This window comes from Primulina tabacum, chromosome 16, assembly GCF_025594145.1.
Source record: "Primulina tabacum isolate GXHZ01 chromosome 16, ASM2559414v2, whole genome shotgun sequence".
NCBI lineage: Eukaryota > Viridiplantae > Streptophyta > Magnoliopsida > Lamiales > Gesneriaceae > Primulina > Primulina tabacum.
This window is the reverse complement of record NC_134565.1, coordinates 26,387,254-26,393,525: the sequence shown is the minus strand read 5'-3', so window position 1 is coordinate 26,393,525 and position 6,272 is coordinate 26,387,254. Positions and strand designations below refer to the sequence as shown.

General features: G+C 37.1%; 1 pseudogene; it reads right to left on the bottom strand.

Moving 5' to 3' along the window:
• Positions 1–3,566: 3,566 nt before the first annotated feature.
• On the bottom strand, positions 3,567–5,962 carry LOC142530007 (beta-amyrin 28-monooxygenase-like; annotated as a pseudogene).
• Positions 5,963–6,272: the final 310 nt, after the last annotated feature.

Below are 6,272 nucleotides of genomic sequence, written 5' to 3'. Positions count from 1 at the left end.
CATGACCAGATGACAAAGATCGATGTCAAAGAAATAGTCAGATTGACCAGAATGTGAAATAGATTATATCAGATTGTGAATTTTGATTGAGTTTGTAATTGTGGCAGAACATACCATAAACTCATTCATATATTATCCACTGACTGATAGATAGCCAGAGCGTACTATCCAGATATTAAAAGATATTTATGGAGTTGTAGTGCTGGATGTTAGCACTGGTTGATATGACATATTGTCGCTGTGTGAATTATTGTACGATAATATTTATCAGATAACCAGATGGATAATGAAATAGTTACAGACGATATATTGTACAGTGAGTACTGCAGATTTCTTTGGTATAAGAATTATATCTCGGAGATACCTGAGATAGGATCTGATACGGTCAAAGATATGATAAAGAAAATGAAGCTGATTCAGGAAAGAATGAAAACCAGCTTCGAATGAACAGAATTAATATGCCGACGTCGGATGGTGACGATTGGTAATTGAAGCCGAAGATTTAATATATCCTTGACTGAGATAAACAGATTTGATAACAGCTGATGATATTGATTTGGTATGAGCTGTTGATTGGTATATACGGATGTTGTATAGCCAGTATTGTGAGATTGATTCTGTCAGAGTTATTTCGAAGGGTATTATGATATTATGCTCTTGAATTATTATTCCAATTTAGAATAACAGATCCGTACAAGAAAGATATTTCAGAATAAAGACTATTCTATTATTGAAAATACAGTAAGTTGACAGGGCATCAAAGAGACTATCTGAAAGACAGAATTTGTCATGAGATTTAGATTTCAGAATGGATTCATTGAGATGAGTTTCTGATTTAAACTCTGTATACATTCCTTCTGATATGTTTGAATTGATTACTTACGAGTTCGAGGACGAACTCAGATCTAAGAGGGGGAGAAAAGTAAGGCTTGAGATTTATTAGTCTTCATTGACGTGATATTCGAAGACATGAGTATGCATGACATGTAATTAGAGGCATTAAGTGAGATGAGATTATGAAATGTGGCAAGAAATGAAGACCGCACCCGCGCCTAAAGAAGGACTGCACTCGCAGTGAATGGACAGAGAGTTGAATAGAATTACAGTAGCAACACCGCACCCGCGGTCCCAGAGGCAGCGCACCCGCTGTGCTGCTACAGTAGGGTGAGCGCACTCGCGGTGTAAACCAGAGCGCCCCCGCGGTCGATGGCTCTGCATTTTGGATAGGGCTGCCGAGAGCAGACCGCACCTGCAGTCAAGAAGCCACCGCACCCGCGGTGCAACGTGTTTATTGAAAAATAATAACACTTGTCCTGGCCATGCATATAAGGTGTATGTGTCTTCATTTCCTTCTTTGCTAGCCTAAGAACCGAGAGAAAGGGAGAGCAAGTTCAGCAAATTCCCTCAAGCTTCATTCCATTTTTGAATTGTGATTACTCAAGATTTAACCATCCCAACTTCAATCCAAACATAGATTATTGCTCATCTCATCAAGTGCTACAAGGGGATGTAAGTATTGTTCATTTCCAGCATGTTTTGAAATCTATATGTTGGAGGAATGATGATTTGATTAGAGATATATGTTCTTGAGATTTTGTACATCGTAGAATAAACGGATTGAAGAAATGATATCGTATATGATTGTTCTCAATTTCCAGCATATACATATTCGGATTTCTGCAGATTCTGAGATGCTAACGAGTATATTATGTTGGTTATGAATTGAGGATTATGGTTTGTTGATATATGTTGAGATTCTTATTGTTTGAGTTGATCGGTATCGAAAGATTACGCCGTTATACCGTCAAGATTGATCATTGATTCGTAGATGTGTTGAATTGAATAGAGATTGATAGAATGCATCTCAACATTGCCATTTCAGATTTGATATTGACAGATTCGACATCGAGACTTCGATCACGATAAAGATTGAACGACAAGAAGGTATAATTCATGCTTTGTTTGGGGAAGACACAACTCAAATGAGATTCAATTTGAGTTTCCCAACAAAATCACATACTTGTTCTGTTTTTACTTTATATTGATTTATATATATGTACTGAGATAGGAGTGTCATTGGTAGATACGCCAATTTTCTAAACGTTCGGTGATATCGATGCTTCGGATCAGATTCACTCCGATTGTAGATTTCGATACAGACCAGACCGAAGTTTAGGAATAAGATGTAACGCCATCCCGATTGGGAGAGTAGGTGGGAGACCTGTTACATCTTATTCACACCGGGATCCCTAGACTTAGATACGAGTCAAGTTAAAGAGTAAGAATCAGATTGTTTTATCTGTATTCACTGATGTGTCATAATTACTGATTATGTGTTATGATTTGTATTTAACAGCATGACATGCATGGATACATGTTTTATACTGGGATTTATTCTCACCGGAATATCCGGCTGTTGTCTTGTTTTGTATGTGTGCATGACAACAGGTGGGGCAGGATCGGGGTCAAGAAGATGATGAGAGAAGACGAGTTTAGAGTGGTGATTCCGGACTTATTGTAGACTAGTTTGAATAATCGTTGTACATTATTGTACTTTTATACTGAGATGTATATTAGTTAAATTCCATTACGTTCCGCACTTACATTTTTAAAAAGAAAAATTTTTAGACCCTGTTTTATCTTAATTGATAATTAAATCTCAAAGATGACTAAGAAGAAGATTAGCGTCCGGGTCCCCACACATACGGACAGTCACAGATTGTCCATCCGAAAGGCCAAGAGCTTGTCAGCTGGAACACCAACAGTTGGCCATCCGAAAGGCCAAAGGTTGGTCAGCTAGAGCACCAACAGTCAATTTAGCAGGAGCACCAACAAGCAGGCCACATGGTGAGTCAGACAGATGGAAGGTCATCCAAAATTGAATTTTTGAAAATAAAAATTGCAAAAGCCAGGTGAACATTGGTGGGAAATTTTGCTTTGATCGATCTGACATTCGACGCATTCAGGTTGCGCTCGTATGCTTATACACAAGTCAAGTCGTTTTTAGTGCAAATCGAGCCCATGATTTGCACCCCCCGCGCCGACGTGCTCTAGAGAGAGCCTCTTGACCAATATTCTTACAGACGTGCTCCAGAGAGAGTCTCTTGACCAATAATTCTCACACCTTCACAAAGTATATATAACTCAATATAAGCTCATTCATGCTATTATTATTTTCCTATGTGGGACATTCCCATCAACTTATCAAAACCTTACTTGTCCAATATTCCGTTCAAATGAAGAAGCCCAATATGCCAAAATGCTTTAAGTCCAATAATAACCACTTGGAAAGTTCGAGGGAGAGTTATCCAGTATCTCATCAAATAAGCACTCATTTGTATGAATGAAAATCTTCATGCTCTTATCAATGAAACATAACGTTTACATCATAGATGTCAGTCTAGAGCTCGAGCTATCTTTATATTTATTTAGACGGCTGAATCGACTTGGAACTACTTTGGAATATACAGCACACTTCCTAATAAATTTCATGATCTACGTTGAGAGGCAGACCTCGTGGTACTTATTTTACATTAAGGGTTTTATATATCCTGCTTGAATGAGTATACAGATAAAGTAGATGTCATTAAAATAAAGACCGTTATTACATAAAAGTCAATAAAGCCCAAACTACAAATTGACTTGCTGTGCACTTATTCTAACCATTACGGTGAAGAGAAATTGGAAGCCCATTGACTGGGGTGGGAATTGGATCATATATGATCTTTTCACCAGGAATCACTAAATCCCACCTGTATATTTTTATCAAATTATGTAGAAATATCAATATCTCGAGTCGAGCAAACTCTTTCCCCAGACACATCCTAGGTCCTCCGCCAAATGCAACATAGGAATAAGGAATAGGACCACCACCATCATATCTTGATGGATTTAATCTCTCTTTCTCTGGAAACAAGCTAGGATCCATATGTGTCATCGGTGCATTCCAATAGAACTGTCAACAAAAGAGGCGTCGTTATGCACCAAACACTAGTGTCATATATCAAAATTTATGTTTTCCTGAATACCTTCCATCCTTTGGGTATGTCATAGCCACCATATTTCAAATCCTCATAACTTCTCTAAAAGCACCTACCACGGGAGACGATAATCGTAAAACTTCAGATGCTACATTCCAGGAGTACTTCATCTTCTGTATATCCTCCCACTGCAGAAACTCTCCTTCTTTCGATGCTGAAATTTCTTTTTGCTCTGCTTGCAAAAATAATCAAATCAATAAGTAAACTTGAAAAAAACAACAAAGCCATGTGTACATATGGATGATGATGCAGAGTACTTGACCTTGCAAGACTTGTTCATGTATTTCAGGAATCTCGGCAAGATACTTAATAAGCATCATTATAGCAGAACTTGAAGTATCATGACCGGCAAAGAGTAGGAGAAGCGTGTTATTTATGATAACTGATTCGGGCATAAAGTCGCCATTTTCATCAGGGTTTGCAAGCAAATGCGAGAGAAGATCTTGAGAAGGTAACACGGTTTTTTGTTCCAACTCCACTCTCCTCCTCCTGACTATCATCTGTAGTTCTCTCCTAATAGCATTGGTTGCTCTATTTGCCTTAAAGAATCTTGTTCCTGGAAAGTTGAGAGAGATAGAGATGACTCCTTTTATGAAAATACTAAAGAGGGAAGATAATTTTGCTATCTGTTCAGGCTCTTCAATGCTCATGAACAATCTACATGCCACCTCAAAAGTGTATGATCTGGTAGCTGGAAACACCTTCACCTCCTCTTTACCTAATGTGAAATAACGAGGCATGAGTAGAGTAATCGCTTAGTTCTTGCGAACCTTCAAAAATAAAGAGTTTGATAGTCAGTTTGTATAAAAAGGTAAAAGTTTGCGGTGATGCAACCAACTTTAGTATTGAAAAAGAATTCATTCTACCATATTTATCTGGAAAAGGGTCGATTGTCTTGTTCAAAATTAAGAGACAGGAAACCAGTAAAATAATTTTAGCCTCTCGGCCTTGATCTCATCTTGTTGTCACTAATCGACATAGCACCCACGTTAAATGAGTGCTGATAAATCAAAACTGATTATACAGAATGCTAAGACAAATCATAATACTTGCCTTGTTTGAAATACTATGCAAGTAAAAAATAATATTTAAAAAAAAATGCTTACATAGGAACATTTATTTCAGTCAAATTTAAAGCCGGACACCAAAAAAATCATTCATACAATATATAAAATATAAACTTAGATATGAAAAAGGACACACATAAAGTGTGGAAAATAGATATGTTTGTGGGAAAAAAACAAATCCACAATCACCACCGACGATATATACATAAAGCAACAGTATCAGTATCATGATGGATGACTCTTGTACCTTGCCAGCGAGTGTTTATGTGCTGTTGGGCAACCAAATCCATAGTTCTGATATAAAGCTTTGTGAAGGCGTGTGGGCTAAAAAATTGAGATACCATCTTCCTCATTTGCATTCCTTCAACTCCAGAAGTAGTAGACAGACACCTCCCGAGTAGCCTCCTCACCGAAGCGGGCCACCAAATCCTGACTAATTTATTCTCATTACTGAACAAAAACTTGTACCCACTTGGGCCATCGCATATCACAGCTACAGATTCCCCCATAAGGGAAGTCTTGAACACCTCAGACTTGTACTTCTCCTTTCTTTCTTCCACGAACCTCCCGGGAGTTCCGGCCCTGCTACGGCCAAGAAACTCCAGTGATTCCCCAAGAACTGGCCAGCCATAGCTTCCCGGAGGAAGATTTAAGTGATTCCTTTTTGCTGATTTGTTTCTGATCAAAATATTGAATATGATTAATGAAAACAAAGAGGCTACGAAAGCTTTCAAAACTAATGAGAGATCATATGAAAAATTTCCAGTCATCTTCACACCCTAAGAAGTTCATGGAAATGAGAAGAGAGACTGATTTTTTCGTTTTAATAGGGAATGTCGTTTTAATTGAACAGTCAATTAATTCTATAATGCGACTCAGGCACAAAAGTCAAACCTCTTTTTCCCAAGACTGAAATGTGAGGTGTGAAATGTATAATGCTACGAAGATAATATAAATAATTATATATAAGAAAATAGTTTTAGAATAAACCTAAATTTTCAAAAAAATAAGATTATTTTTATTTTAATTTATAAAATTGATATTCTTTGGAAAAAATTTAAAATAATATTTAATATCTAATGGCGGATAGCATGGCCGAGATTTATGAAAATACGTGATGATATTTTAGAGAGGTAAAATATTAAACTAAGATTTTTTAAAAAAG